At 36.6% G+C, this 13462-nt stretch overlaps 1 protein-coding gene across 2 annotated transcripts in view; it reads right to left on the bottom strand.

The window, feature by feature from the left end:
* Positions 1 to 13462, bottom strand: part of Cul4 (cullin 4) — a 276936-nt gene that overhangs the window by 237109 nt on the left and 26365 nt on the right. The gene's annotated exons all lie outside the window — the stretch shown is intronic.

Raw genomic sequence — 13462 nt, 5'->3', positions numbered from 1 at the left:
ATACCTCCCACACAAAAAACAACATGCCCTCCCCAACAGCCATTGTATACTGTAGATGGAAGAAAAAAAAATAGTTTTATTGTATCCCTGAATAAGGTACAGAGCCTTTTGCAGTCTGTGTAACATATTTCTCAACAAATAGTACAATTAGAGACAGCTGGAATAAAATTGGCTCCTAACTAATGAATCACATGTCCCCTCTCACAGAAACTACGCTGTATAGGCAAGCGAAACTATATGTTGCACCGGAAACACAGTATCTAACTAAAACTACTGTCCAATTTTTCAATTACATGAAATAAGTGTTTGTTTGATTGCATTTGAAATTCTCGATGTCATTAGGACAGATCACAGAGGCTAACTTCAAATAAAATTCTAGCTTCCAGCTCAAATGCAAACAAGGCAATAAAAACCAATCATGGGTTGAAACTTTGTGTGAGTTGAGGCCGCCGGTAATCAGAAGTTTTGTCTCTGTCAGAACGATAAACGACACCCCGTCGTGATTGTCTTAAAACTAAGAAATATATAGTGACTGTTGTTATGACAGTTGCAGATGTTATGGAATTCGGTTGAAGAGAATTAGCATTTCAACTCAAAAATTGTCGGTTCCATTTGTCTTTGGGTCGCGTGATCTTTTGTTAATACCGCACCAATCAAATTCATGTCTTCATAGCTGCTCTCTCCTGTAAAACAAAATTTAACTTGTACCTATTGTAACAAAAAAAAAGACTGAATAATTTATAAGCCTATAAAAGGATATCACATGTAAATCGTTGACGTGCCAGCAAAATTCACGGGCATGCCACATCTGGCATGCGTGCCAGAGGTTCGCCACCACTGTACTAAATTATATGAACTAGATGGTCTTAAGCAGAAATCAAGCTGTACTTGCCAATAAAATTGCGCTCTGCCCTTTTACCCAATGGCTATCACAGGGACAAAAAAGCCTTATAATACATTTTAATGATGAAATTAGCGAAGAACAAATTCACTGGTGTTCTGAAATGGATAAGAAGATGGGAAAAAAAACAATGCTGACTGAATTTTATACAAAGAACAATCTGTCAGTAATTAACACCTACCTGAAGCTACCAAAAAAAGATTTTATACTTTAATCAGGACAAGGCTACAGAAGCCATAAGCATTGTGGCAGGCTTGTTAGTCCTAGTGTGTGGAAGTGCTATATATATATATACTCTATATATATAAAAAGATAAGCCAAAATTTGAAACGTTTTTATGTCACATTTTTTGTCTTACCAGCCCAGAACTCGGGGGAGGGGGGGGAGTCCCCTAGTATACATATAAAGGACAAAGAATAACAGCCTACACCCACACATATATAGGATGAAGAATAACACATATGTAATGATAAGTCAAATATTTACTAATAAACAAAAGATAAAACTATTACAAATACAAAGACTTTCCCAGTGCAGATATCAATTCAAACTATAATCCTAAGTATGCATCCTAAGGAAAAGCAAAGCAAAAAGTAAGCCAGATTTCAGAAATCTAAGAAAATTGAAAAATGACAAGACAGCTTAAATAATAACAAGATACTGAAAACAAAGAAGAAACATGGAGAGAGAAATGTAATATTAAAGAAATATTAACAAGGAGAAGTTACATTAGAAACAAAAACAAAGGATGATATACGAGAATGACAGAAAACAAAGATGTGACTCCCACTCACAAAAGGTTGTAAACCTTTAGTAGATTAATACTGTGGATGGGTTAATGATTTTTTTTCTATTTCTATTAATTTTTCTAATTTTTCAATATCCTTTATTCATTTTTACCCAGGTCCAGAAACCTTGTTCTAGAGAACAAACAAGAACTTTTAACTACTTCAGGCCTTTAATAAGTGGTCTCACACAAGGCAATGAAATTCATCTACTAGTCACATACATCAGTGCCCGTAGCAGAATTTTAATGCACAGCCTATTGGTTGGAGAATAGATACACCAACTACTTGACAACCAGGAGGGAACCATCAAATACAGATATGGACAAAGCAGCACCTCTAGCACAACTGGAAGAATGATGGGCCATTATGCCCTTCACACAGAAAAGACCAAAGTCAGATTCTTGTCATGATGAGAAGAATCTTTATGTAGATTTTTCCACTGAAGGTGAGTTAGCTAATCTCATACAGAGATAGCAGGGATTTTTCTTCTCGAAACCTTGGATTTTTCATTCCACATACAGGAAATTTTATGTGGCTCCCACTCACAAAAGGTTTATTTCTAAACCTATAGTACATTGATACCATGATCAGGCTTAGGATTTTTTCCCCCCATTTTTATTGGTTTTATTTTATTTATTTTTTTTTTGTATTTTTTTTTTTTTTTAACTATTCTTACATAATCCAAAAACTCTGTTCTAGACCTAACATGGAACTTTTTTCAAGCCACTTCAGGCCTTAAATATGAGGGGCAGCAGTCTCACACCAGACAATAAAATTTATCTTCCATTGACAATTACAAATATCCGTGCCCACAGTAGGATTTGAACCTGCAAACTATTGGTTGGAGAACAGATGCTGACCGCTTGGCCAACTAGGCTGGCAAAACTGGCCACAGAACATACAGAATTTACAGACAAAAAATACTAGTATTGGAGAAGATGGCACTGCTGTAGAGAACAGTGGGTTGTGTGGAGTGAACCTCTTGCAATTAGTGGTAGCACATAAGTAACACCATGAGAAAAGAAAAATTATGAAAATAACATACCACTATGGGCAATACAATTCTAAAACTTTCCTTAAAAATACAATAAGTGATGAGAATTAAAAACATTATCATCCACCTCTACAATCAACAAGAATTAGTAACAAACACAAAAGAACTGTGCGAAAAATATTTAAAGAACACTTTGAAGTTTAACAGTGAAGCACAGAATGATATTCAACTGAGTTGCAATGGATAGCATGAAAAATGGTTAAACTTCCGGGTACAATAAAATCTTTAGTGAAAGACTAAATGACTATATAAAAAGAAAAAAAAAATTAAAAGATGGATTTCAACATCACTGGAGAGAGACAGAATCCAAACAAAACTCTGTCAAAGCATTCAAAACCAGGCTGAGAAGGAGAAGTTTTGCAACTTGAATGGAGATGAGAATCCCATCTCAAGAAGTAAGAGACTATGACCAATAGAACCTCAAGAAGAATAATGTTAGATGATGAATTGAAGTTGTCTACCTTGTATATGTAGGTAATCCATTCACCATGCTAAAGCACTGCAGACTAATAGTCTGCATTTCTGAAGTCTAAAGGCCAAGACCAACAGCTGGAAGGAAATTCTATACAACAAATTTTGGGATATAAAATGTCAGAGGTATAAATGGAAAAGAAACAGAACTGGTTAATGATCTAGAGGTGACAAAGATGAAATGTTAGATAATGGATTCAAGTGTTGTTCAACAGGATACAAAGAACAGAATGAGCAAAAACTGGAGTTGTCTACCTAAGGGAAGTTCATCAATGAATGCTTAATGACAATTCATATAAGAGGAGAAGGAAATGAAGTTTTCACCCTGATCATCACCATAAGTGAGAATGATAAAGATGCAAGAAAAAATTTCTAAACAAATGCAGAACACATTTGATAAAGCAAATAGAGCTGGGAAACCTACCAGAAATGTATCAGAATGTACATGGTATAAATGGTGAAAAAACTCTTATAAAAATTAAATTAATTAATAAAAATTGCTAACAATGCCACCAACACAAACAACAAATTTATACATAAATGCACTCGAGTCTCTTTTTATGCAGTAGTTACATTCCACAGAAAACTGCATATAAAAATTCGCACAAAAAAAAGACCTAACTTACATTGAAAAATTAGGGATACGTTCCATAATTTTCCAAAGCCGCATAAAACCGAAACAATGAATTAACATAAATCTAAAATCGCATAAAAAAGTTTATGAAATATCAGGAAAATAAGAATGCCTAAGTTTGTTTTAAAGCTTTATTCATTTAATTTTATTGAAAAGTAACTTTTTTTTTGTCATCAGAATTATTGTCGCCATTAGACAATAATCGGCAACATTTGCGAACTGGTGCAAAATCACTTTCATCACCAGAAGAGATAGTCAGCACATCAGATCTGTATGTGTTTGTGAAGAACCATGGTAAAGGCCATGGTTCTTCACAAACAGAATTAACTTCACTCTCGTTCTGTGCCGATTTTTTTCTTCTGACAATGTAATCAGTGATTAAACTTTGCAATGATGATTTCACTCATTTTTTATACAGCTCGCAATATCCAGACATACAGTTCTTCAGCTCACGTTGGAATTTAAAGGCTCGTTCAGAATTTGTGTCATTAACATGATCAATTATCAATAATAAAAATCAACTAAATTAACTATTAATTATTAATTAATACATTACAAAATAATCAAGGTATTCCATGAAAATTTCAGGATTTGTGAAGTGTCCCATTGAAGGAAAAGTTTGGAAAAGGCTGGATTACCCTATTATCGGAATGGATTCTCCTTCTGTTGACATGCGCAGAAGTGCGGATTCGAAGTTATGCGGTGCATAACTTCGAATCTGCATAAAAAGAGACCAGAGTGTAGATAGATTACACAAGAATATAACCTGGAGAAATGTAAAGTTAATTTGTAGTAGTAGCAGTTGAAAATGAAACTACAAATGCTTGAAAGATGCTAAAGTTAGCAGACCAGAACTTGGTAGTAACCACTAACTTTTTTATGCTATCCAGGAAAGGATAGCACAAAAAATCAAAACCTAAGGAAATGATATACAACTTATTATTATTATCCATGCCTCCATGGAGTCAAAAGACTCATTGTGGGAGGTCGTTTTTAGGAAACACAAAGTTTATCATGCCACTCCTTGAACTCATTAACCATTCTTCCTCTAACCACTCTCTAAGGCAATGCATTCCACAGTTCAACCACCCTCCATGCAAAGAAATCACTCCTCACCCTCTTGCTCACAGCTCCCTTTCGTAACTTCCAGGGATGCCCCCCTTGTCACCGCTCCTTCCCGCCATTCCACCAAGTGAAAGAATTCCCTAATGTCTATCTGCCTCTCAACAGTTTAAAAGTCTCGATCATATCACCTCTCCTTCTTCTATCCACCAAACTCTGCAGTCCACGTTCCCTCAGTCGATCTTCGTAACTGACATTGTACAGTCCTAAAACCATCTTTGTTATCCACCTCTGTACCCTTTCCACAGTTAATTAATCCCCTTCAAATCCTGGAGACCAAATTGAAGAACAATAGTCTAAAGTGTGGTCTGATAAGGATCTTATACAATGGAATGATAACTCTTATCTCTGCAGGTCAGCGTCCTTCTCAGTATTGCAGCAATCCTCTGGGTTAACTTCACCACCTTTGCAATACGCTCCCTGAATTTCAGTTTTCTATCAATCATCACCGCAGATTTCTTGTCTCCCCAACTTCCTCCAGTATAGCTCCTCCAATCGAGTATGCATCCTCCCATCGATGGATCCCAAACTTCAAGACTTTACATTTTGCTGCATTAAATTGACATCCCAATTCATTTGCCCATCTGTCTAGTTGATTCAAATCCTCTTGCAGGGCTGTCACATCTGCACTATTACTGATAACCCTTCCCAGCTTCACATCATCTGCAAACAACTGAATATCCCCTTGCAATCCATTGACAATGTCATTGATATAAAGGTTGAACAATACAGGTGCCAGTACCGAGGCTCTGTGCAATCCCACTTGTAACCTTCTGTTTCCTTGATATTGCCTCACCATACACAACTTTCTGATACCTATCAGACAGCCAATGCTAAATCCATTTGACTAACCTGACATTTAAACCCATATGCTGCAACTTAAATATCAACATATCATGTGGCACCCTGTCAAATGCCTTTGCAAAATCCAAAAAAATGGCAGTATATGCCTTTCCCTCATCAACCTCTTGTACTTTATTATAAAAGACAATCATATTACTAAAGCAAGAGCACCCCTTAAAAAATCCATGTTGATTCTCACAGATAACATTACCTTCATCTGCCCAATGCTGTATATATAGTCCCTCACTAATTTCTCCAAGACTTTAACTCCTTAACGCACCAATTAAAAATAGAAAGCAGTCGTTTTTCCGCCAATTTTCTTTGGGTGAGGGTGATTTGCTGGATCAAATTCATCATTATTTGAAAAATGTAGAAATTGTTTTAGGGCCTCGCATTTTCCGCTTTCACCTTCTGAACTAAATAACCAGTCTTGATCACTATCCATGACAGGGTAATAAATATAATGTAAAAATTGTCTAGCGTGTATATTCGGTTGTATTTATATGTGAAACCAAAATTTACAGTCACACGTATTAACTCGGGTGCGCAGAAAAAATTCAGCTTCTTGGACTAGAGTTAACTCGGTTGAGTGCATTAAGGGATTAACAACTACTGATGACACACAAACTGGCTTATAATTAGACACTTCCAGTCTGCTACTACCCTTGTGCAGCGGCACTATCTTACCTTCCTTCCATTCCTTGGGTACCTTTCCCGTAGCCAGACTTCTACTGAAGAGCCAGGTCAACAGAATTGTCAGTTCTTTAGCACATTCTCTCAAAACCACATGGTGATATTCCATCTAGTCCCACAGCTTTACAGGTATCCAGAGTACTCAGTATTTGGAACACACTCTCCTCTTGCACCTCTAAACCCTGAACCTGCCCTATCTCTCTAGTATTAAAACCTTCTTCTCCAGGATGAAATACTCCAATAAAGTGCTCCTTGAACAACTCCACTATGTCCTCTGCATCAGTCACTCTATTCCCATTTTTATCCTGTAATGTCATTCTTCCACAATCATTTCTCCTCCTACTGACCACATAGCTAAAATATTCCCTAGGATTTTCTTTGGATCTTAGTGCCAATCTCTTCTCATATTCCAGTTTTGCCTTCCTCACCATACTCTTCACTCTCCTGGCCTGCATCTTATATTCTTCATATATCTGCCCTCCACCCCTCTCCTTATATCTCTTTTTCAACTGCAGTTCCTGTTTGATATTGTTTGTCATCCACTTTACACCAAATTGTGTCCGCTTCTTCACTCGTGGAATACAACTTACTATTGTTGCTAACAAATATTCCTTCACAATTTCCCAAGCACTAATGATATCCTGGCCTTCCAATTCTGCCCTCCATGGAACTGCCCCTAGTTGATACCTAAGACTATTATAATCACCTGTCTTAAAATTCCACATATGTTCCCTTTTCTTTGATACACCTGCATGTCTATTCATCTTCCAAGTCAAAATCACATGGTCACTCTCTCTCCAACTGGTGGGAGAGCTGTCATCTCAGTTATTATTATCAGCTCTTCCGATGCTATGACCAAATTCAAAATTCTTGAACCTCTTGTTCCCTCTATTACATGTTGCCTAAGATATTTGTCCCTCAAGAATTCTAGAAATTCTATTCCCTTATTACTACATGCATTTTCCTCTTCTCAGCTCATACTGCTGTAGTTAAAATCTTCCACAACAATCATTCTTCTTGCACTTGCCAAGCTCAACTGCCTAAACATCTCCTGCTCCCCACCCTCTGCGCTCCCTTGTTTGTAGCATCTTGGAAGAAAGTTGAGAGAGCTTCAAGATCAATCATCCTCCAAGCAATAACAGAAGTTTAAGAAAAGTTAAAAGGAGGTTAAAATCAGGAAACAGACATCTGAGTCCATAAGAGGTGGCAAGAGAAGTAAAAACAAAGAAATTGCAGCAAAATTTTATACTTAATAATGAAAATACAAACAAACAAACAAAAAACTATGAATGTTAAACTACAAAGAACAAAACTGAAAAATGCAGTCTTAAAAACCAAACAAAAATCAAAAAAGATTTCAGAGGATTTATGGGGAATCAGAAGTAAAGATAAATGTTTTATAAAATCTTGTGAAATACAGGAAAAGTTCATCTTTTCTAATTTTAATGCATGAATTTTAGAACCCATTTCAGCTATGCACAATTTTTAGTAAAGATGGTAAATTAAATATGGAAAGAGACAACAGAATTAGCAAAACTGGTATGGTAGGAAGTCAAGTGAATACATTTATATGTAATAAGAAAAATTAGTCAAAAAAACTAAAGTAGCTGTATACAAGACAGTGTCCAAACCAATATTAACCCCTGAATCTGAGAGCTAAGTTAGAAATAAAACACATAATCACTGGAGGCCATAGAGCTCTAAGATTAGGAGAGTGAACAGATGGCATCAATGGCAGTATCATATTAAAAATGGGTGACATTATGAAAGAATTTGATGTTTACAGTATGCAGGAATGTGTTAGCAGAGCTAATCTCAAGTGGTATGGTCAATTAAATAGAATGGGAGAGGAAAGATTAGCAAAACAAGTAGTTTTTGCCAGGATGACAGGAAAAAGACCCAGAGGAAGAAGATCAAGGTTTAGGTGAACAATACATTAAGATATGCCTTAGAAGAGAGAAATATAAGATCTGATAATATTGGAGTCTTGACAGATAACAGATTAATTTGGAGAGAAATTGTTGATTGGAAGTTAGTAATGGTGTCATTTTTCATGTAGTACTATAATAATTATCCTGTAGACCCCCTGAAGGTACATACTAAGAATTTGATAATAGTTTGAAGAAAAGAGAAAAATGACATCACAAAACAGAGTGCCATGGAGAAGATGTAATCAAGGAAAAGGATGGCTATACAAAAAGTGAAAATTGGAAAAGCAGCAGGAAAAGACGTATTGTTTCCAAAATGTTCAAGTACATGGACAAGGCTATTAGAACACAGTTATTAAAAAGTTTAGAGGAAAAAAAGGGAGGTAATGGATTATGACAGAGCCATATAAGTATTTTACTAGTTTTATACCTTTCAGAAAAGGATTGTTATATAAAATGAAATAAAAATACAAGAATTTTTTTTTTCTTTCATCCATATAATATCCAAGAATGTGTGGAAAAAAAATTTGACAATAAATTATCAGACATTTTTATTTATTCGTATTTTATATTTATTTTATTTTTTTGTACAGCAAGAGCAACTCATATCAATACGATATAATGGGAAGATCACTTCATCTGCAGGGAATGTATATATTACAATAAATGATATGAAAATAATTAGTCAAATGTATTCTGATCTCACCAGCAAAGACTGTACTTAAGGCAACTCAATTTCTTGTATATTATGGATTACTGCTAAATTAGTGAAATAACTTTCCTCAACTATACAAACAGCAATGGCAAATAGAACTCATTTAAAAGACTCCATAGTGCAATTGGGAGAACGACGGCACTTGCACCCTTCGATTAGAAAAGGCCTAAGTTTGATTCTTGTCATGACGGGAGGAATCTTTATATGGATTTTTTAATTGAAGGTGAGTTAGCCGATCTCATACGGAGGTAGCAGGGTTTTTTCTCCCAGAAACTTGGGTTTTTCATCCCGCATACAGAAAAATCGGCCCTTCAGAACACACGCAATTTACAGACAAAAAATACTAGATGTGGTGATCGTTGTGGGCAGTAGATGCCGCTGATGTAGGTGATTGGTAGTAGAGGTTCTGTGTAGTAGTGGTGGAGACGGAGAGTTGTACAGTAGGTGTCCTCCCACGATGAGCCTTCGGACTCCTTGGAGGTGTCACGAATAATAATAATAATAAATTTTTGTACAATCTCTTGTGGTTCATAACATATTCTCTGTGTGTTTTCAACTAATGTATTTCCTAATGTACTGCTTTGTTTATTATGTAAATCTCACCCATGAAAGGTTGTAAATCTGTAGTACATTAATAGTGGGCTATGAATTAGATAATCTGGAAATCCTCTGTGCACACCAAAGGCAGAAATTTTTCAGTCCATTTCAAATCTCAAATTAGGATGGGGGAGGGTTACAGAGGCACTGTAACCCTCCCCCATCTCACTGTGGGCATAAACTACTATGCCCACAGTGAGATTCGAACCCAAAGTCTGATGGCTGAACAGCAGAGAAGCCGTCCACTTGCCAATAAGTCAACAAATTTTTATTTATTTATTTGCATTTAATTTAATTTTTTTGTACAGCAAGAGCAACTCACATCATTCATCTGAGTTAAGTACTAACCATTATGGAAAGAACACTTCACCTCCAGGGAACGTACATGTTACTTCCCCTTTAAGTAACTGAAATTCCTCAATCCCCACCCACACCACTTTACCTATCCTATACTGAATGACCATCCATAGTTATATCCCTCTTATATGACTTTCAGCTAGTTTTTCCAGAACACCTAATGACCATCAACATATAATTCAATAATATTCTATATAACCCAATACAAAAGCAACATTTCTTTCTCTCTCCCCTATTCAGCTGCTGTTCACAGTACCACTGTTTCTCCTGATGGTATTATTACAAGTTGTACATGACCCCATACAGAGTGGAATCTCATATGTGATATAAAAGTATAGTAATGGGAAGATTAATGAGATTATTGATTGGTGAGATAGTGCAAGACAACAATGGCATCATCAAGACTAATATTTATTATTACACCCTACATGGATATTTACCCCTTTACTTATCAACCTCGCCAGAAAAAATAGCAGTTTGGCTTTTCATCTTAGTTATAATATAAGATTTTAGTGCTGGATTTGATGATAACCCATACGCTCTAGTTGTGAGCAAGATATAAACATGACAGTCAATGATGAGAGTGATCATGAGGTGCCAAGCAAGGATATATTATTATCACTCAGACCACCATGGAGTCTCAAGACTCACTGCAGAAGGCCATCTTAGATAACACAAAGTCTATCAAAACACTTCTTAAATCTATTCACTGTCTGCACATTGACCACCCCTATTAGGCAATTAATTCCAAGGTACAACCACTCTCCATGCAAAAAAGCAACTTCAGACCCTCCTACTCGTCACCTCCATTCACAACTTAAAAGGATGATCTCATGTTCTACTATATGAAAAATCTCCCCCATGTCAATCCTATAAATACCTCTCAATAGTTTAAATGTCTCAATCATGTCACACCATCTTCTATCCATCAAACTCTGCAGTTAGTATGCCTTCAGTCTATTCTCATAACTAACACTGTAGGGTCCTAATATAATTTTGGTTATCCACCTCTGTATCCTTTCCAAATCCAGGTGATCAAATATGGGCAGTACTCCAGATGTGTCTGATCAGTGGTTTATACTAAGGAATCACCACTCTTATCTCTAATGATCAAAGTCCATCTTAGTATTCCAGCAATCCTCTAGGTTGCCTTCACCACCTTCACAATATATACCCTGAACTTAAAAATTTTATTGTCTGTCACCCCAAGATCCCTTGCACATGTGTATACAGGGTGTTCGGGATAAATTTGACAGTTTCGTAAGGAAAAAGAAAATCTTCTTTGTATCTATTAAATTTAATGAATTGACAAAAAAACATTACAGGCAGAGTTAATTACAATACTATCAACAAGATTTACTCAAAATAACCACCATTAGCATCGATCACAGCTTCAATTCTGCTTCGGAACCTCGAACAAGCTGATGCTACAGTCTCCCTGGGAAGGGCCGCAAAAACTGTTTTAATTTTATCCATTAACTGGGCTTTTGTATTACTGGAAGTGCGATTGGTGTCTTTTTCAACTGCGCCCCATACAAAATAATCCATGGGGTTAAGGTCTGGGGAGTTTGGAGGTCAAACGTTTGGACTGGTGAAGTCGTAGAAATTTTCAGACAACCATTTTTGACTTTTCCCAGAGGTGTGGCAAGGGGCGAATCCTGCTGCCATACATACGGCCTACCATTGGCTACCCTTGTTATCCAGGGCTTGACTACAGTTAGCAACTCCACGAACAAAGCCCGAATTCCAATGCCAGGGTTCTTCAACACCTGTTCCTGCAGATTTGCGAGGAATTCTGCTGTACGAACGCAATCAGATCGTCTGCTAGGGATCTTTCTTCTTGCTACATCCTCGTAGTCACCATTGCAAGTCTCTAGTTCATGCCTGATTGTTTTTACTGTATTCAGGGAGCATTGGGCAGCAGTCGTAATATCCTTATTTTGATGGCGGGCACGAATCATCATGATACAAGTTATTCTCTTCCATGATTCAGGTGGGTTCCAGCTATCCATCCTTTCTGACATCTTGTATATGAATGAAGAAGGGTCCAAACTTTTAAATGAAGAGAAGTGTGTGTTAATACATGTAACTTACGGAAAAATATAATTAATTATAAATATGTCAAATTTATCCCGAACACCCTGTATATGGGGGGGGGGGGATGTGTTGGTATGAGATATGTGGGTTAGTGTAGTGAAGTAACAACACAGAATGATTAGCTATGAGGAAAATAGATTAGTCACAGGCAATTAAACACAGGTCACACAACTGTACACTGCATACAGACAGGTGAATAGGTAAGGAAGGGGAGAAATGGATGAAGTGTGAAATTAAGCAAGCAACATGGAAAATATGTTATGAGAAGATAAGATAGTAAGTAATGACTAAATGTGTGAAAAGAATAAAAAGTTTGTAGGCTAGAAAAGTGACAAGTGTGATTATGATTAATCTAGATGTTGTTTGGCTATTTACGAATGTTCCATTGGTGGACAGCATTGAATTACTACACCAAGAATTTCCTCCAGACATAGTCAAATTATTTGAATTTGTAGTCAAGTCCGGTCATTTTTCCTTCAAAAACCAGTTATACCAACAAATCGAAGGAACAGCAACAGGTAATCCAATATCTCCTGCTATTGACAATTACTTCATGGAGCACTTCAAACAATGTATATTTGACAACATTATACCCAGACCTAACCTGTGGTTCAGATATGTGGATGACATTTTTGCCATATGGAAGGGCACTTTGTAAGAATTACAACAGTTTCTCTCAAAAATAAATGCACTTCATCCAAAGACCCAGTTCACCCTAGAAGTAGAAGTAAATAAGCAGTTAGCCTTTCTAGACCTCTTAATTCTTCGCCAACCAGATGGTAACTTACAATTCACAGTCTATAGGAAGGAGACCCATACAGGCCAGTACATCCATGCTGAATCACATCACCATCCCAGTCAAAAGGCAGGTACCATAAAAACAGTAGTTCATAGAGCCAACTCCTTTTGTTCTTCAGAAGAACTATTACAAAAAGAACTACAATATATTAGTTCCTCATAAGAATTCCTTCATAAAAAGAGCTTCAAGTAGTTGTGCTCCAGCATCCTCTTCAAATACAGAAGAACCTACGCGTATACCTATCCCCTATGTACAAGGCATTAGCGAATGCATAGCTAGTGTTAAAACAACTAAATATTTGTGTGGCCTTTCGACTCATCAGAAAAATCTCCACATTCCTCATGTCTCCAAAGGAGACAAGCTACCACATCTCAGCTATCCAGGTGTCTACCAGATTCCCTGCTCTTGTGGGTTATCATATTTCGGACAAACAGGAAGATCTGCTCTGATCCAGTTAGAAGAA

The sequence above is a fragment of the Typopeltis vanoorti genome, chromosome 24 (genome assembly GCF_054136105.1).
Source record: "Typopeltis vanoorti isolate ZY-2024b chromosome 24, IOZ_Tvanoo_1.0, whole genome shotgun sequence".
In the NCBI taxonomy this organism is placed as follows: Eukaryota; Metazoa; Arthropoda; class Arachnida; order Uropygi; family Thelyphonidae; genus Typopeltis; species Typopeltis vanoorti.
The sequence above is the reverse complement of the archived record's forward strand: the minus strand, read 5'-3'. Positions and strand labels throughout refer to the sequence as shown.